The 21,073-nt window shown below is 40.1% G+C and overlaps 1 protein-coding gene across 6 annotated transcripts in view; it reads right to left on the bottom strand.

Annotated features, from left to right (window-relative positions):
* The window catches only part of ARB2A (ARB2 cotranscriptional regulator A), a 351,893-nt gene extending 332,155 nt beyond the window's left edge, over positions 1–19,738 (bottom strand). For all 6 annotated transcript variants that reach the window (XR_010923834.1, XM_067568691.1, XM_067568688.1 and 3 more), the window contains exon 1: positions 19,605–19,738. The gene's annotated coding sequence lies outside the window, so the exon portion shown is untranslated. The remainder of the gene's footprint in view (positions 1–19,604) is intronic.
* Positions 19,739–21,073: the final 1,335 nt, after the last annotated feature.

The following is a 21,073-nucleotide window of genomic DNA, read 5'->3' as shown; positions in this document are numbered from 1 at the left end:
GATGGATTTGGAGCTGTCCTGTGATAATTTATAAATACTGTATGCTGACCTGGTTACGGAATGTTTTCTGAATTATTATATTGGTTTAACTCAACAGAAGTCTGTCTAGTAAAACAGTCAGGAAAGAAAAGAATTACTCGAGACAGTCACCTATCAGCAAACACTTAAGGGTTAAGGGGCAATGCCAGAACTATTAGCTTTAATGGGTTTTCTTCTTCTCTAGCCAACCTACAAAACTCATTTTGACCAGGACAGAAAAAGACCTGCAAACACAGAACAAAAGAGCTCCAGGAAGTTTAAAAGGGGCCCTCTCTCAAGAGGCAGACAGTAGCTATTCAGGAGAAACAAGTTGGAGACAAAGGGATTGGCTGGGGATGTCTGAAGAAGCTATGTTTGCCTGGGTCACCATCAAAGGATGATAGGACTGTAGGTAAGACAGCCATGCATGCAGATTGTTTGTTGTTTTAAAATCAAATTCTCTCTGATTGTTTGTTTTTACTGTTAAAATAAGAAGACACTGGTTTTAACATGACTTTCTGGTCACTGTACACCACGGGTTACAGACTCCAGAAGGGAAGAATCACAGGTGCTTGCACTGCAGTGAGACCTGCAGGTTAAGGATGGAAGATATACAGAAAACTGTAACCCAGGTCCCAGTCTGAGAGAGAGAGAATTGCAAAATGCCACCCCAAGATAGGTAAAGGCACGAAGTTTAACTCCTGAGAGTGTGTACTCAGAGAGCCCAGAAAGAGGACAGAGGTGCAGCTAGCTCGGTAACTTTGACATATCTGCTCGCTCAACGTCACCACCAGATCACCTTGAATCTGATGCATGCATAGAAGGGAATCCACTATGAAGTCTGCTATGAATAATACCTCACAGCTCTATTATACTGTATCCAGCACTTGTATAGTATGATGATATGAAAATGTCTGAGACAAATACCACAGAGTTTTACTGAACAATAAAACATTATGCAATTTAAGTGATTTGTATTATTTAAAATTATCCCAAACTAGGACTTACTTCAAACTTTGGCTTTCATTTTTGTACATATTATATTATATTCATTGCAAAAATAAGGAGTCTTTGGCCTACTAGGAGCTGCATCCAAAATGCATTACCATATGGGGTGAAAATAAAAGCCATAAAACAGTATGGGAAGGTAGAAACAATGATTATTTATGAGTGGACAAATATATTGGTCTCCATAGCTTTCATATCTATATGTCTCATTTTAGATAAAGTTTAAGAAATGTAAATGTAATACTTATGACAAGCATTAGACCAATAGCCCGAGTTAACAATAATACAGGCACGTCCTGTACAAACTTTCCCTCACAACTCTGCCAATGGCCTGACCTGCTACAGCCTTGCTATTTCTATCCTGAGCTGGGACTGCCACTGGTACCAAATTCATGCTAGTGTGTGATGGTTTAGTGGTGTGCACAAATAAGATGACGGTGAATCTTTCAATTTTAATTTTTGCTTGTGATTTAACATGGGACTTTAACTCCAGAAGAAAGACCCTGATGGCAACTGTAAACTTTTCTATCCTAGACCCCTTTTGTCATTCTTGACAATCTCTTCTTAACATGCTGTTAAAAGGAGACTGGACAAAGTTTAGCTGACAAAGTTTAGTTATACCAGCTACATCCATGACTTCAATGAAATTGGACAGGAGTAATTGAGAGCATTCTATAGCTTCTTGAGTTTAAACAGTATGCCATGAAATTAAACACTCCAAACTTAACATCAAATGAAAAACAAATCTCACTTCTGGACCAACCATTTCAGCCCAAACTTGTTAAGTCTGATCTGGTAGGAGGAAAACATGCCATACTATCATACTATCAATTTGGATGAGTGTCTGCTGAGATGCAAAAATGTGTTAAATTATGTGAAGTCTTGCACGAATTGTTATTTGGCTGAGTTCAGCAAGGTGCTACAGAACCTGAAGTGCACGTAGTTCAGTTTCTTATCTTGAATAAAGGGGGCTGCCCAAGAAATTCCTTTTGCTTTAGGCTATGGCCCAGCCATCTATGGAATATGCCTAACAAAAACAGTTTAAACTTTTCCGGGTGTTGGGGGAATGCAAGGAAACAGGCAAAAGATTAACTGTTTTCAGTAAGCATGCTCAAGTTAGAGCTAAAGCAAAAGACTAAGTGCTGACCCCACTGGAACTCTTAAGTGGTGACTGAATTTCTAGACACAAACTTAGGTTTCTACATTGACTGAGGGATTGCTGCCCCAGAAGGTAACTTTTACAGTAAAATAAGGACCACAAAATTTACAGCATATGATCATAAAGAACAGTAATTTAAGTAGAAAGGCAAGCAATCTACTGTGTTATGCTACTATAATATAGAGATTAACCCTAAAAAGTTATGCAATCAAAATAGGGATTATTTGGTGTTCTATGGTTCTACCTATAGCTAGGTAGTATTCTGCATGCATCACTGTAGCAGCTGATCAATTGGTTTCCTAAAACTACACAAATGGCCATAACAAAAATAAATTTAACTCAAAATTTGTTTGTAAATTAGCATAAGAAAAATATATGTTGATAGGATGTGTGGAATGGAGAGAAATAGGATCTGTATTAGTACTTTGTCCAATGTAATGCGAGATTATTCAAAGGTGTGCAAAATGTATTAAAGGTAAGGCCCTACTCGAATCCGGGATGACTGTCAAATAATTGCGGCTGAGCTGCGCATGGAAAATCATAGAAAAGTAATAATGGACTTTTATTAATTGCAGTCAATTGGAAAAGCCAGAGAAGACCTATTTGTTTAAGAAAAATTTGCTAGAACAATATAAAGACTCAAGTATTATGTTTTTCCTGCCAATTTTTTTGATAATACGACATTAATTATATTAATATTAATTATATTAATTATATTGCAGTCATTAATGCCTGGGGCTGACAGCAGGGGTCCCAGCTGCCAGCTGACAGGGGCTGACAGTGGGAACTCCAGTCACCCCGGCCATCAGCCACTGACAAAATTGCAGTGGAAGCCTAATATTGCGTGATCTGTAATTTCTGCACTACCGCAAATTAAGTAGGGCCTTAATTATGGGCAACACACATTTCAACATTAAGCAAACAGATTTCAATAAAATCTGTAAGATATTGCAGGATTAGTATGCAAGAAAATGTCTCTTATGTAAACAAGTATATTTAAAAATGAAAAAATAAAGAAACACTGAGTGCTATAAGACTGTTAGCAGTGTCAACTGAAGTCAATGCTAATCCAAAAAAAAAAAAAAAATCAACTTGGTCATCATTAGCAAGAAAAAGGAAAAAACAACCAGAAATATGGCAAGAATCTGAAGCACAAGAAACAGTGCATCCAGCAACTCACTACTCCTTTGTGCCTATCAGCTGTTCTCAACTGAAACAAGAGGCAACAGTTGAGGAAGACTCAAGATTATCAAGGTACTGTCCCTTAACCCCTAAAATTCCTCTAGCTAACTGAGATCCTTTGTGTTTTGATAAGGAGAGAAGACAAAATCTTGGAGAGAATGCTCCTAGTACTTATTATGTGGCAAACAGATTATGAAAAGGATGTGGAAGGAGGGAAAAAGGAGAGGAAAAGTAGATCTACTAAAGACATATAAAGCAAGTGAATAAAAATTAGTATAACAGACCAGGGGTTTGATGGGGCCTGATTCTCTTCTCACACCAATATTATACCAGTCTAATTTTATTGGCCTAAATAGAGTTAAACTTTATTTACATCACTGTGAGAGAAGAACCTGGCCAAAAATTATTAAAACAATGAATGCTGAAAGAAAAAACTGACAGAGAAAAATTGGGTTTAAAAGAAAGGCAGAGAGTAAAATTCTCAAAAGAGCCTTTACTAATATTTTCAAAAGCGACTTGACATTTTAGGCTCCTAAGTCATTTCAGGAAATAGGACTAAGGTACTTTTGGAATTTTTACCCAGTATCTTTTTAAAAATAGAGGTACAAGAAATGTGGTCTGAAACTGGGAAAAATTAATTTTTAAAAAAGGGATATGAAAAAATGTAGTGAGACGGAAAACAATGAATAAGAGTCCTATATACTGTACTGCTGTACCTAAAACTAGAACAAAGAAAGAGGAACTTAAACAAATATCAAAACAATTAAGATATATATTATTTTATAGGAAATTCTATGCAAAAACTGTTATATGATAAATTATATTAAATAACACATATTAGTGTCTGAACATTTTCTTTACTGTATCCTTGGATAGAATCTGTTGGTATTTTGCTGAATCTGAAAAAGGAAAGGTTTGATATGCATCCCATGATTTTGGTCTGTTATGCATGTATGTGTAAGACTGTAAAATTACTCATGATAATGCTAACAATAAAACGTATTCACACTCCTTGCTGTGTTATTTTTAAGAGCAATCTAATAGTAAATAAGTGTAATAAAACCCTTAAAATTGTAATTAACTAGTACCCAGTTTAGGAAAATTAGGTTATTACTTTTCAGGATGGATGAAATAGTTCAGGAAAAGAAAAAACAAACGAACAAAAGATACTGGACAAACTTTCTCCTTTCAAATCTCTAGCATGGTATAGTAAGTCTCCTTTCCCCACTCTGACTGCTTACTGAAAGTACCCTATTACTTTCTCCAGTCACAAGGACAAGGCTCTTATAAAGGAACAGAATTGCCCTCTCCTGAAGCAGGGTCCTCCTTGAGGGCCACCTATTCCTTTTCTGTTTGCAGGTGATCTATATGGGGGCAACCCAGAGGCCAAATTCCCCCTCTGGTAACTGATCCTCTTAGGGTGCGTCAACACATATGGCAGTTTATACAGTACAGACACTGAACACCCAGCTAGCATAGGACATAGCAAAGTAGATGATGAGGTATTGCTTAGGCAAGTAGAGTAGAATAGAGAACTCTACAGACCTGAACCCTAAGATATATACCCATCCGGCTCGCTATGTACCCAACCAGTGCCTCCCATGTCTACACTGCTATGTTTAACATCTTGGAGTTCCGTTGCCTCCCAGCTGCCAGTCTTTCCCTGGTGCAGTGAAAGACTCTGGCAACATGAAGGCAGTGAGGAAAGGCTGTCCCCTGCCAGAGCCTCTCTTTCCACACCACAATGAAAGGCTCCAGCAGTGGGGAGCTGTTGCCTTCTTCCAGTGGAGCTTTCACGGCCATGTGTAGTTACACACTGTAGTGAAGGGGTTCTCAAACTGGGCGTCATGACCCCTCAGAGGGTCTTGAGATTATTATGGGGGGGGGGGGAAGAGGAGGGGTCGCAAGTTGTAAGGATGGTATGGCATGGAGGGAGTTATCACCTTTTTTTTTTTTTTTTGGGGGGGGGGGGGGTTGTCACAGCCTGCAATATTTTCAAAGGGGGGTCCCAGCAAAAAAAGTTTGAGAACCCCTGCTGTAGTGAGTGTGAACACAGCCTGCTTTTTACTGCAGCCTGTAGCTACACACACCCTACATGCTGTGGCAAGTGTACCTTTGGTGGTAGGAGGGTGGGGGAGAATGAATTCCTGCAATGCCTCTCACCCTCAAGTTGATGGAAGCAGGTAGGTGTAAGGACCTAATAAATCCTCCACTTGACTTCACTCATATCACTCCTTTCAAAGTGAGAGGCCCTCTGTAACTTTTTCTGCAACTTCATAACTTGAATCTCACAGATGATCCATGCTTGTAAGGCGATCAGGATCCCTTTCTGCCTATAGAAAGGGATAGTGATTCTGAGCAGCCAGATCCAAAGCCCAACAAACTCAATATAATGACGTCCATTGATTCAATGATCTATGGATGAGACTCTCTAGTTGTACAAGCTGCAAAGGGATACCACAAGGTAAAGGATGGCTCAAACTGCTTCTTGAAATGGGACTGGGTGATAGCTTCTCAGACAAAAAGGTAAGGGAAAGAATCAGAGGGTCAAACAGATGACATGGTATGAAGGCTTAACTGAACAAAGCTTCAGAACTTTTTAAATGTCAACCCGTCACAAGTTATAACTTCACTCTTACCCGATTAATTAACATCTGACAGAGTGAAATAACCAGGAAAGAATTAAGGGCTACCTGCCTGTGACATGACCCAGCAAGGGATTGAAGGATATGTTCTCCTTCCAGCACTGAGGTAGGCCAGGGAAAAGACCTCTGGGGATTGCAGCGTGCTTTGGTCAATGGAATTGTTTTTGTGTAGCTCCTAAGGTTTTTTTTGCATCTGACCAATAAATTAAGCCCTTAGGGAAGGATCTGAAACCAAACTCAAGTGTGGCACTGATTCTTTTCTGGGTTGGTGAGACAGCCAAACAGCTTACACACACAAACACAATTTTAACGATACCCACACTTCTTGGGCACAACCCAATAAATTAAATTCTAAACTACACAAGTAAAATAGTACTTTACATTAAACTGTACATTAATACTTTATGTCACATAAAAAAGGTTTATCAAACTATTTTTATTTTAGATCTTCTAGGGAGAAGTTGCAACTCAAAATACCGAAGCTATTATTGCCAAAACATGGACTTTGTGATTGTGCTAAAATTATTTTAATGGACATTAGTTATGTCACAAGTGAGTTGTGAAGGTGATCTTAAATGAGTGTTCATAAAATCTTTATATCATATCAAGCCCTATATGACACTCATGTTACAAAAACTATCTTTATTGGCATTACTTTTTGTATTCTTGCATTTGGAAAGCCAGGTACTTTAGTTACCATAAGTCCTATTGTATATGCCTTAGAATGAGAGAAAAATTAAAATGGAAATGTAACCTGGAAATGTAACCTGTAAAAATGACCTAAAGTGATTTTTCTGTACATAAAAGCATCCCAACTTTAAAGCTCAGTATCCCACAGTTTTGTAGGGTTCAGTTGAGGAACTAGAAATTCTTCCTTTCTGATGACATAAGGCTCCCATTTCTGCCTCTGCAGGTCATAAAATGCACTGCATATTGCCTCAAGCTGCTGTAAGTTTAAGGTGAGAACTCCACATCTTGGGGGAAAGCAGGAAACATTTTCTGTAGTAAGTTGGGTTTTTTTTAAATCTATTTGAAGCTGTTCGGAAGTTTAGAATGAGTACTGGAAGGGAGAATTAGTGGGCAGACAGCAAGCAGCTAGGTCAAAGATGCAAAATAAATGAATTTATCATTGGATTCTGCAATGTATCACATCTATATATCAGACACACAACACTTTTATATAGCTTACTTACCTCTCAAGGTATGAGATCTTGGTTCATATTAAGATGTGAAGTGCACAGAAGTGTTAATAGCAGTCAGTGGATGAGCAGGTAATAGAACTCATGGTCTCTGAGCTTGCAATTTAATGCACGTCCAGGGCTAGAGGGCATTGCGGAAGGCACTCTCTCTCTCTCTATGATTTTGTTTCCCTGGCTGGCACAACCAGAGCTTTTCACGTCATCACAAGACTTCCCACAATCAGGACCAAAACCACCCCAAGACAGAGTGAGATTTGGCGACACTGGTCATATTATTGGTTCTCCTGACAATTTTCACCTTAAGTATAGCGAATCCCCCACACACATAAAACCCCTGTGTGTGTGTGTGTATAGCACACAAATTATTAATAAGTGTACCTACTCTTTCTATATATCAGCTATGCACGGTCATATAATGTGTGTGTGATACACATTAAAAGAACACTATTAAAGTTGCAAAGTCAAACATTCAAAAGTTACTACATGCCAGAATTAAGGATGCCACTGTAATCTTAATTTATCCTACTTGTGTGTATGCAATAAGATAGTCTTTAATTATATGATCACATACATTTCTTCCTCAGGACCTCTGCTCATTCCATGCCTGGTATGGATAGTGCTTACTTAATATTCAGTATTTTGTTTTCTCATTGTTCAATATGGGACATCTCCTTCCTCACTACCAGCCTCTCATCCTTCTCCTTGCCCAGTTAGTCCCAATCCCAATTTCTCTCCCCATTTCCAGTCCCAGCAGACTCCCTATCCACCCCTCAATCTGGCTTCTGTTCCCTCATACATTTGAATCAGATAGCTTCCGCCTCCACACTGCCTTGGTGACAGCAGGGGGCATCACTGAGAGCACAGGAGACAGATTCCCTGTTCTCAGTTCCAGTGCCTGGCCCCTAGCTTGCCCCAGAGTAGATAGGAGCAGACATTACAAGGAAAGTCTGTCTTCACCCCTTAACTCTAGGCTGGAGGACACATACTCAGTTGCTCTGTGGAATGATGCATGTACATCTGGTCAGAACTAGGAGCAATGAGAGGCTTGTGCATGCTCAGCAAAGATGGAATCTTTGGCTCAGATTTGGAATCTCTATTGATCAATGCGCAAACTGATTTAACAAAGACTTATAAATTGGCCAAATTTAGGTGGATTTTCTCTGGGATGGCAAAAGGCACATGACTAACACAGACCATTTTCTTGAGAATTTCAAGTTCATGGTTGGAGCTAGAGCATTTTATATATCTATGCTGCTAGAATTTTTTAACATGAACAAAATATTTTTCCCTAGCTTTGTTCTCAGAAACAGCTGAACCATTTTGGCTGAAATGTTTGACTTCGGCTAAACCACAATATCTCTGTGCCTCAACTCATATATAAAATGAGGAAAATATTTATCTATCACAGAGTGAGATGCCTGAGAGAGTGTTTGTCAGCGGTTCATATACAATGGTGATGGGGCTATATATAACTACTTAGACTGATATCAAAACAAAGGAATACTGTTGGTTTTGTCAGTTTTCATTGTTCACCTTCTCCCACCATCCCTTGAAGTGGAGATATACTCTGAAAAATGACTATATAAAGTTGGCACCTTCTTACTCAACAGTGCTGCTGTGTGTGTTTTCAGATACATACTTCCTTATTTTATTGACTAAAATAAAGTTATACTCCTTTTTATTTTTGTTAGCGCTGCACAATCAACACAGCTGAAAGAGAGGAGCTAAATTATATTTTAGCACCAACCAATTCACCTGTGCAATTTAACAGAAGACAACAGGATTGCACAGGTGTTACTAATCTGGCCTGAAGAATCTTAATTACAAGTGATGTATGGAGGAAAGAATCCAGTATGATTTTCAGATCCCTAAATGAATGTGTAGGGATGTCAAATACAAACAAACAAACAAAAAATCTCTGATTTATAAACTGAGCACAGTTGATCTAGGATCACTGAGACAGCAAACATGAAACCCTGTGCTGCCAGATTTATCTAGTAACTTTTAAGGGTATTGAAGGACTATGCTCACTTCTTCATTTATGAAATGCGTTTCTCCACACAATTACCTCCATTCAACTGTATCAAGTATCAATATTCTAAGGTACTGAAACCCACCACCTCCTTTAAGATTGGTGGTCATCAATTCTCCCTTCTCAGAGACGAAAAAACAAATAGTTGCTTAGGAATACAAGTTTCATAACTATTTGGTCTCCACATGATCATGCTAGCCAAACTATGTAGTAATATTAACTTATCCCTTGAGCCAGAAAATCCATTACATAGAAAAAAATGCACAAGGTTAAATTTCTAGTTCCCTACCTCACATTTGGAGAGTTACCATTGAGCTTTCTTAGGAGTGTGAGGAAGGGGAGAAGGAGTGAGGTTAGCTGTCCTCACATGCTATGGAATAAATGTCAAAGGGTTCACCTCCTAAAGCTGTGAATCTTATCTCTACTGTGATCATGACAATCTTAGGTCCTGTGATATCCTCTTTGTAGCTCAAAGGCATTCTCTCATTGCTTTACTGTCAGCCACTGTCCTTAGCTCCCTCGATCAAGGATAGGCATTTCTCTGCACACTGGACTATACAAGACAAATATTAAATACTAAATGAATACTAAATTAGTCCACATTATCTAAGGCATCTGCCTCAGGGTTGTGAGGGAGAGCAAGGAAAGTGGCACCATGACAGAAATGACCCATCCATAATCTCTGTCCCCTCCCAAGCCACAGATTAGATGCCTGTGGAGGAGCTTCCAGTGAGTTTGAGAAAACAGGAGGAAAACACGGCAAAGATGTGGCTGGAGGAGATGTGAAAATGGGGAGTCCCATTTGTTCACAGAAGTAGAGGGAAGGATCTGGCCTGTTATGTTTAAATTCTACTAATTCATATAAAACGCTGTAGTATTTTATTTATGAAATGATTTTTTCTACTGTACAAAATAGAATACTTACTACGTAGCAAAAATGATTTTATTCTACAGCATGAGTTAGAATTCTTACTAGATAGATGGCCTTTATGGCCACTCAAAAAAGATGAATCTTTCAAATAAAGTGGAATATGTTATGTTATCTGAAATCATACAAAGTTTATCTTTTTTTCTTCATATTTGATCAGGAAGACAAAAGAAAAAACAAAAGAAAAAAAAAAAAGAAATGTGTCTTTTTCTTTGTCAATGATGATAACCCTAAATTCCATCTCCAAAGTTCAATGTAGATAATTATCTTCTGCCTATCTATATGCTTCCTTCAGTTTCAAAATGGATGTCATAGACTTTACTTTCTTCCCTGATGCATATTATATGCTTTTACCATAATTGCATTCCATCCTAGGGATGGGTTAGTTCCTTTGAAGAGTAAAATATCTATGACACAGAGGGGAGCCATAACACAATCAATAAAGTCCATGGGTTAAAGGCATTATCAAAAGTAAAGCACCATAAAATAACACGTTAATATTTGTCTGGCTTCCTACAATCTATATTAGATATGATTAGCCATTACAGTCATGGGTACAATAGAAAAACCATGATAGCTTAGATACACCATTAACTTTCTCCAGAAGAAAAATCAGATCAGTTCAAGTGTGAGACCATGTCACCTCCCAGTAGCTACTAGTACACAGAATACAGTTCTAAAGTGTGCACATGTAATATGCCATCCTCTAAAGCAGTGTCAAATGTATGACACCACTGCCGTGAACTTGCCAGGACTCTTCAGGCTTGTCTACATGTCTTCAGAGTCTGCAATAAGTGGGCGTAATTTGTAAAGCACATCAGTGTGTTGGGCTCCAACGCCCCGTGTAGACCTTGCTAGTGTGCATTGATATAACCCTGTTTCAAACAGGTTTGCATCAATGTGCACTAAGAAACATCGAGGGCATGCCAGAAGGGTCCACATGGGGGAATTACAGTGCACTGGTGGACTCAACAGATCACACCCCCATACGTCGCACACCAGACTCCATAGCAACATCCAGCAAAACCTTGTGTACAGGTGCAGAACTACTTGGTCATGTTTAAGAGGCATTGAAGAGGCACAAATCTGGTACGTGTCTGGGTGAGGAGAAATGGCACTGAAGAACACTAACCCACACCATGAGAGTAGATACCCCAACGTGGCAAGTCAAAGAAAAGGAAACTTCAAATAAATCAAAGGATGAATGCCTATTGTGACTGATAGACCAGCATACTTCCCTTTAAATAAAAAATTAAAAACAAAGCAAAGAAAGGGGATATCCTTCCTTCTACCCTTTCCTTCATTTCTTTATTTAACTTGTGACAAGTGGCCATCATGTCTTTATTCAAGAAGAGAAAAGGTAGATCAAGAGTGTTGTGCATTTCAAGAGAAATTCATATTTCTTTCTGAACATGAATGGAAAACCCACATGGTTGATTTGTAGGCAACAGGTAGCCTTGGTAAAAGAATACAACATTCTAAGACACTATGAAATAAATGACAGTGAGAAATATGATAAGTACACAGCAAGTTCGCAAAGATAATTGCTTTGAATTAGCAGAATCATTGAAAAAGCAGTGTTTATGAATGCTCATCAGGTACGTGATGCTACTGTTAAGGCAAGCTATGCAACTGCTCATGAAATAGCTGTGTCTTTGAAACCATTTTCTGAGAGAAAACTTTTGCAGAAATGCATGCTAAAAGCTGCAGAAATAATTTGTCCAGATAAGCCAGCAACCTTCTGCAAATATCAGCCTCTCAAGAAACACAATTGCTGACAGAATCAAAGATTTAGCAGAGAATTTGAATAGTCAACTCAGGACAAAGCAAAGTCCTTTGCTGATTTTTCAATTGCAACTGATGAAAGCACAGATGTAAGTGATATTTCTCAGCTATCAGTGTTCCTTCATGGAATTGATAAGAACATATACGTAACAGAGGAGCCTGTAGAACTGATGCCAGTGAGACACACAAAAATAGCAAATGACCTCTTCAACAACTCTGAGGAGGCTCTGAACAAACTGGATGTGGATTGTACAACAGCTGAGAGTCTGGCCACAGATGGGGCACTCTCAATGGTGTGCAAAGAAACTGGAATTGTGACAAAATTGAAGGCTAAATTGCAAACTATCAAGCATAACGAGCAGTTTAGCAGTTTTCACTACATTTTACTTCAGGAAGCTCTCTGTAGTAAAACTTTAAAAATGAATCATGGATGTGGTTGTTAAAACTGTAAATTTTATCCAAGCTAGAGGTCTCAACCACTGGCAGTTCAGCCAGCTGTTGGAAGAAAGTCCATGATGAATGCCACTGCCATATCATACTATGAAGTTTGGTGGCTAAACTGGGGAGCTGTGTTGAAGTATTTTTTGAATTATGTGGTGAGATACAACTTTTCATCGATCAGAAAGGGAAAGATGTCACTGAATTACAGGACAATTAATGGCTTCAAGATGTTGCTTTCATGGTGGATATTATGGAGCACCTGAACTTATGCAACAACAAGGAAGGTGCCCAAAATCTCAATTTAGGCAGATGCAATATAATCTGCATCCCACATTAGGTCTCCTCCTAATCCCTTACATCTGGAGATATGGTAAACCTTATGCTTCAGGGTTTAAACCAATCTTCTAAAATTGATGTTAGCAACCATTTTAAAAAAACTCTATATATTCTTATTATCCACATAAAAGTTCAATCCTTTTTGAATTTTGCTAAACATTTCGCCTCATCAATATCTTGTGGCAATAAATTCCAGTTTCATTATGCATTTTGAAGGGGTGGGGAAACCTTTTATCCGTTTTGAATTTACCACCTTTAATTTATTTTAATGTCTCTTTATCCTTGTGTTGTGTCTACCTTCTCCATATCATTCATTATATTTTTATGACTCCCGTCAAATTTGTCTTCTTTATAAGGTAAACAACTGCAATCTTTTAAGTCTCTATGTGAGTTTTTGCTTGACCCATTCATTCTCATCACTCTTCTCTGAACTCCCTCTAATTCTGCAATATCCTTTCTGAGATAGGGTGACCAGTATTCCATACATGCAGTATTCGATTAGGCTGCAGTCCTTAGACTGAACTCAAAAAAGTAAGAGACTGAGTTCATTATCTGCTGAGAGCTGGTCAGTGGCCTATGTGAAATAACTTGCTGGTCTCATTTATGTCCTGGAGAATAGCTGGTTACAACACAAAAATCAGTATCAAAACTGGCACTAACTGGCACCTTTGTTGGTAGATTTAACAGAAAGATCAAAAAATAAATAAGGATTGAACTAACCTTTCACCTCTCAACAGGTTGTGTCACATTAGAACAGTACAGAGAAGCTTGCATTGCCAGTACATACTTATTGTGTGATTAAAGAGGATACTTCATTTCCATGGCTGTTCATCTGGCACCTTTCACTTTAAAATATATTTTAAAAGAAAATGTATTAAGAAAAAGTAATTAAATCTAATAGTCACTAGATTAGAAAAGGTTATTCATATTAGAAGTTAGTACAAAGGGAACAATTTGAATGCAAAATGACCACATCTAATCCTTTTTTAAAAACATACTTCTTGAATTTTGTTCTATTCAAAGTAATGACACTGACTCTCAAATTAAGTAGATAGAATTTAAGGTCACATTTGTTTATACAAAAAAGTGTCTTTTTTCCATTGGACATATAGCAAATTTCACAGAGTAGCAATACATTTCAAAAGCAAGTGCTTTAATGGTCAGTATCAACCAACATGTTCTAGAATAGGATTCAAAAAAGAAAAACACACCAAACAAAAATAAAACTAAAAACAAACAAACAAAAACTACCACCTATTTATTTACCACTCAATTCTTGGTTTGTTGGTGCTTTACTTTGAAGAATAATAAAATGGGTAATTTTTAAAAAGCTCTTCAGCAGCAGTCACCAACAACTCATCACTCAAATATTCTACACACACCCCATAGAATATTCCCCAAATTCAAAGTAACGATCCTAGGTCTTCAAAGTCTTCCATGGAACTGGTACAAGATACCTAAAAGAATGACCATTTCTCTGTGACAATTTTTTTGATTTGTGCAAAACAGTACAAGGTACCTCAACACAAGATCTAGAAGCCCTTGACAAATATTTAAATGCAATCCTTAACACAAAACCAGAAATTTTACCTCAAACTCCTTAGTAGAAAGTAACCAAGAAAATAGGCAGACAAAAAACTTATGAGGGAAGATGAGTACTGTGTCTCCCAAAAGGTCTAAAAAAATAGACTTAAAGGGCTATTTTAAGGAGGAAGTACCTTCCAAAGTCATGGAGACTGACAACACCCTGAGAATAGTTCTCTCCCTTTTCAACCAAGAGGGCTCCAGAATGAGCACCTGGGCTAATCACACTTGCAGCAGTATGGCACAGAGACACAGATCCCCGCGTAAGCAAGTTCTAAGCAATTTAGGGCATTATAACCCACACTTTAGGTGATTAGGGCGGTGATTAAAGTACAGATACCAGAATATTAGAGAAAGATTCCAGTAGTTAAAAGTAGAGTAAGAAAGGGAGTATTTTACCTACCTACATACTATATTACCAAGGCACTTATTAAATTGTTATTTAACTACCACGCAAAAAATTAAGAAAAGTAGCAGAGTCTTAACAGAAAAGGCATTAAAACATTAGGAAAAAGAAAAATACAGAAGGGGCTACAGAGTACAACAGAAACTCTTTCTCAGTCTTTACTATAGCACTACTACCCTCAATGCATCTACATAAGTTGAAGGTTTGTTCATTATGTTCAGTCCTTATCCCTTTTCCAGAAACAGCAACTTAACATTTCTTTTGTTAGGAATTTAATAATAATGAAAGGTAGTAGGATAACTTTCACAGAGATTGAAGTCCCCTTATTTTTTCACAGGTAAACTATGAGCAGTGACCAATAAGCTTCCCTATACTGATTTATCAGTATACTGCTAACCTGAACTGGAGATACCACCTCTAATGTGAAAAGGTAGATGGTTTTCAACATCTATTCAGTCCTTGGCTTCTCTGCTGAGACTACCACCTTTAATAGCTGTTCATGTGAGGACACATTTCAACCTAATCCAGTTCCTAGTTGATGTTACTAGTCCATTTCAGAAAGGCCAAATAGATATCACACAGTAATAATTTTTTATAGTGGAAGAGACCAGCAACCTAGATAAGGCTTTCTGTTGTAATTTCCACTGTCTTAGGTTGTCCAATCCTCCAAGTACATTTCTTGTAATGTTCACTTTATAACCTACATAAAAGTTAACTAACACATAAGGATCAAGTCTTGCAAAACTGTATTTCCCCAATAGCCAATCCTTGGTTAAGAAGGCCCCAGCAACCATTAAGTGAAACTGCCATTGTCCTTTTACTTTTCTGCTGAACAAAGAGAACAAACAGCTTGCAAAAATAAAAAAATAAAAAAAAAAAAAAGAAAAGAAAAGAAAATGAATCCAATAAGTTGTATCACCACTCCTGCTGTGGAACAGCTATGCATGGAAGTATCAAAGTAATGCCTAGCAGCAGCAGCTTGGTACCTCTGCAGCTCCTATACAGTATACCAATAGCAGAACAGCAATTACACTGATGTGACTTGCATAAGTTTAAAACTACTGTTCCTTTGCCAGTCAGCAGGAAAGTGAAAGAGAAGTTCTGCTAGTTTTATTTTTTACTGTGAAGAACAGCAGTTTAAGAGGCAGGGCATGAGGGAGAGACTAAAAAGTGAAGAGAAAAAAATTTAGAAAGATGCACCACTACAACTGTGGCTGTTCAAAGCAAAGTTTGTCACTATCATATCTTGCATCAGGCCACTGTACCATTGGCGGGGCTAATTTAAACTAAAAGTACTGGTGTTATAGCTTCCCAATTGCTGTTGGTGCTCCCAGCACAATTCCACACTGCTCCTGCAATCCCTTTGTCAACCAGTGTGCAATGTCCGGTGTCTCCTGCACTTCCTTGGTTACATTCTTGTTTCAAGTTACCACAGTTTGTGTGTTTATTTTATGCTTATGAATTTTCTATTTTATAAACAATACAACCGCCAAGTAATTTTTTCAAAATATAAAATAACATGTGCAATAAGAAATGTTATTTCATACTTTATATTTTGAGAAAAATAATACATCATCTTTCAAAATGTGGCTAACTACTTCTAAAAATCCCTGCTTCAGGGACCTGAGATTCAAACTGCATGACACGAACGCACAATACAGTTATTGCAACAGTAGCTGGAACATTTTGTGTAGACATTTTGAAATAGGATGGTTAGTGAGGACACACTGCACTAAAAAAAGATACAAGTGCAACCCTCTAACACAGCAAGGCTTCAGAGGGATACACCTGGTACTTCTTTCTGAAGTTAAGGAAAAAACACACATTAACTCAAATTACCTCCCAGGTATACTGTGACCGTATTTATTTAATCAATGTATAAAAGCATATATTTACAAAGCATTAAACTGCAATACAAACCTACAGTTACTATAGGGGTTGGAGTGAAGAAAGTAACATTTGCCATTAAAAACCTCTCCATGTGGAAGAGGCATTGTCATTATTACTCCTTTGGGGGAGAGGGAACAATAACCATTAATACTGACAAATATTACTCCGAAGGGAAGAAAGGACAATAGCTATTATTACTCTCTGGGGAGGGGAAGAAGTTGCACTGGAGGAAGGCAAAGGCCAATATTTACTGGTAGGGGGTAGAAGGGATTGGCAATAATTCACCAGGGGAATAAGAAATTATCATTATTACTATCATCAGGGAGAGCAATGAAGCAGCATTGATGTAATGATTCATATTACTCAATGGGGAGGAAGAAGAGAAAACAATAATCAGTATTACTCTCAGGGAGAGGCACTGGCAATTGTGATTCTCTTGAGAGAGAAAGAGAAACAAAGACAGGGGAGACCCTGGCCATTGTGATTCTCGCTTTGTGTGAGGGTAGGCTCTGGCACTCCGATTTCAGTTCTGTAGGTAAAGAAGGGAGTTGAGCCATTGTTACTCCTCCATGGGTGGAGGAGAGGATCTGCGCATCTTCTCTATCCAGGATTGGGGCATGACATTTTTTACTCTGTCTGAATGGGAAAGAGCAGAGATGTCCAGTAATGTCAAATAACAGACCCAGATATGACAATAACAAACTCATTCCACAGAATCTAAGATGCTTAAAAAAAGTAGTCTCTAGATCTTATGGTTGTGAAGAAAATCTTGCATACATGAACTAAGGATAAATCAATGGAAAACTGAAGCTGGGTCATCTTCCTGAGTCTGCAGACTAAATAGTTCTGTAAGTTGTTAATTGTTTCCACTCACCTCAAATGAATGTTAACTCTTAAGGCCTGGTCTACACAGTTTTTGTACAGGTATGTCAGTTAGGGGTAAGATTTTTTTTACCAATATAAACCAGTACAAGTTAAACTAGTACAACCTCTCAAGTGGATGCAGCTATAATGGTATGTGATTTACACCAGTATAGCTCATTTTCCTTCCCATATGGGAACAGATATAACAGTACAGAGCACATTTACACTGGTATAATAATATCCATGCTGGGGGCAGGGAGGAGGATGGGAAGTGGTTTTAAGTACACTGGTATAGTTAAAGCAATTTTTGTTTGAAGACAAAGCCTAAGTCCAAAAACAACATTTTGAGAACACCATTTTCCAAACTTTAACTGCATAACTGTTCGATGCATATGGGCAATTATTTAAATTAACATGTAAGAGCAGAAAGATCCTGTGCTGAAGCACTACCTATCATTAATTTTTCCTCACAAACTGAAATTGCTTTAATACAGTGGTACCTTTACAAAAAATTCAATCTTGCAAATGCTTAAGAACGTGAGTAGTCCCCTACAAACTAATAGCATTTTACTCACATGAAGAAAATTGCTCACATTCTTAAGGGTTTGCAATGTCAGGCCCCATTTCTATAGCTACCATGTAAGGATCATAATTCTATCCTTAATCTCTGTACAAACTCAAATCAAATCAAAGTCTTCAGGGCAGAGACTAGGTCTAGATGACTAGAGGACTAGATGACAATGACTAGCACAACAGGACTCCGGTCCCTAGGCACTACCACAATGTAAACAACAAATAATAAGCCTCCCATCATCTGGGGAAATCTGAGGGGCACATACAGGCCAAGGACATATCATTTCAGGAGCTTTGGCCCTTTCCTTCGAGTAAGTTTGACACTTAGACATTCGACCACTCTGGGAAATCTCTGGCTACTGTGACCTTCCCTATGAAAAATGCATCACAGACCATGAAATCTGGTCTTCCCCTTGAAATCTGGCTATTGTAGAGGAGACCAGATTTCATAGAATTGGGTAGCTGGAGAGCAGTCTGCTAGCCGGGAGCCCAGCTCTGAAGGCAGTGCAGCCACCAGCGCAGAAGTGAGGATGGTATGAGGATGAGGGAACATCGCGAAGGGACAGGAAGGAAACAAGGCTGGCCTTACAGGTGGGTGAGTGGGCAACCACCCATGGCCCTGTGGTCAAGGGAGTTCCGTGGTCACCCCCCGCATACACACATACAGCCAGCCCAAAGCCTCTAACTCCTGAGCACTGGGCCTAGAGCCAGGGTGGCCACTTCTGTGCTGCTGCTACTGGTAGCCCTGCCTTGAGAGCTGTGTGCCCAGCCAGCAGCTGCCCTCCAACCACGCAGCTCATAAGGTAGCTGTACAGAAGTAAGGGTGGCAATACCATGATCCCCTAAGTAGCTTTGCGACACTCCTCCCCCCCCCCCCAATGATCTCCTTTTGGGTCAGGACGCCCATGCAACACCTCCCCCCCCCCCAGTTACAACAGGGTGAAAGTTCAAATTTAAACATCTGAAACCATGACATTTACAACTTCAAAAATCCTATGACAATGAAATTGACCAAAATGGTCCCTGAATTTGGCAGAGTGCTATTTACCGGTGCAGGAAGCCTCGGGGGCGAGGAGCAATGTGACCACGCGGGTGTGCGGGGAGGGAGACGGGAATTCGGGCCCTCTCTGACCAATGTGACACCGGGGGAAGAGGGGACGAGGCGGGCTGGCAGCTGCCAGTAGGGCTTGCGCTGCAGGGAGGGAGGGAGGGAGGGAAGAAAGGGCCCCCCCACTGTGACACGCAGGGGCGCCGGCTGTAGTGCAGCGGAGGGAGCTGATGCTCGACTCCTCAGGGCAGGCTGCGACAGGGGCTCTCTCACTCCCTGGTGACGGGTGCCCCTAGACACTGAACACTGCCAGGCGGGAGGAGCACGATCAGCGCCCCCTGGGCACCGTGGCTCAAGGCTGCGCACCGGGTGCCCCAGGGACGGGAGGGGAGTTGCTGTCAGCTGCAGGAGGAGGAGGATGTCTGTCTGTCTCTGTCTGTCTGTCGCTCCAGCAACAGCGCGGAAACGCAGCAAGACCACGTTCCCCACGGCGGAGCACCACGTACCTGGTGCCCCTTTTCCCAGAGGAGCCGGGCGGGGCGAGGCGAGGCGCCGTTACCGGGAGACGCGCCACAGCTCCTCGCTGCCTGTTTCCCCTCCGCGAATCACGGCGCCGCTGCCAATTTCGAGTTCCACTTCCGGGGCCGGGGTGATGACGTCATCCCGCAGCGTCGCAGCAGGGGAACCCGGAAGTAGAGCTTCTGGCCCTGACGCTTCTGAGCTGCAGCAGCGGACGTGGGGAAGAAGAGGGGGCGGGGCCTGCCCCGGGAATCTGACAGAGGTGCTCAGGCAGTGGATGAGGGGTGGGGCCGCAGAGCAGGCAGGGAGGGCGTGTGGGCGGAGCCAGTAAAACGGCTGTTTGCGGGCTACAGCTCTTGCTCCCTTAGCTCTAGCAGGTGCCACGCTATGGGCCTAATCGAGCCCCGGAATCTCGCGGAAACTATTGCGGAAGCCAGTGAAACCAGGGCCTCAGACTGAGGTGGGCCTGGTCGACCCAGAAACTGGCCCCTGAGGGGAATCAGCAAATCAGCCCCGGGAGGCCAAGCCATCAAAATGTCTCCTTTTAAAAAGTGCTTGGAATTGGGCTTGGCCCTTGTTAAGTGATGAAAATGGGCAGAAAGCTGTTGCCTTTTAGGACACGTTTGAATTTAATCTCATTCAAACTTTGAGCCGTATGAAAATTGGAACCTGGCCCTTCTTTCTTGTCAGTGCCGCGCAGCGCATGTCACAGGGATGCAAGTTGGTCAGGCCTCGCCCAGGGAACTGGACTTTTCACATTTTTTCCATAGGTCCTTCCACTTGACTGTTCTCACGTCCCACTGGCTTAAAGCAATTGAGGAGCAACAGAGTTTACATTTTTCCTAGAGGACTGTGCTGAGTAGGGTGACCAGCTAGCACGTGTGAAAAATCAGGACAGGGTGGCAGGTAATAGGTGCTTATATAAGGAAAAGCCATGAATATCATGACTGCCCCTATAAAATTGGGACATGTGGTCACCCTAGTGCTGAGACTGTGTGTGCTGCAGGGATGGAATTTACATTTGTGTGTCCGGTGTTACAGCATATAAATCCCATGGCTTGTATTTTAAATTATAGGGACGGCTAGTAGCACCTCCAGTTCTTAAAGTTGCCTAATAAGACCTTATAATGGGAATTATTTTCAGTTGCTTGTATCTTTGCCAAACTTTAACTGTTCAGGATGAAGTTTTATATGCCAGTTGTCTGCCTCAGACTGAATTCTCTCTCTCTCTCTCTCTTATTATTTCAGTCATTTCCAAGACCCAGGTAAATGAAGAATATAAAGTTTTCCTCATATTAAAAAAATTCTGGTACCTGTTCTTTGAACAGGTCTAGCACCCCTGTGTTGTGGAACAGGGACTTGAAACATGGATGGGGAATGGCCATTGTGTTGGGGATATGCCATTTGTTTTCCCTGTGAAAATCTGCCCAAATTTGACCAAGTTATAAGCATTTGA

This window comes from Emydura macquarii, unplaced genomic scaffold, assembly GCF_026122565.2.
Source record: "Emydura macquarii macquarii isolate MOO-44397 ecotype Brisbane River unplaced genomic scaffold, CSIRO-AGI_Emac_v2 contig_2897, whole genome shotgun sequence".
NCBI classification, from domain to species: domain Eukaryota; kingdom Metazoa; phylum Chordata; order Testudines; family Chelidae; genus Emydura; species Emydura macquarii.
This window is presented reverse-complemented; position numbering and strand designations above follow the sequence as displayed.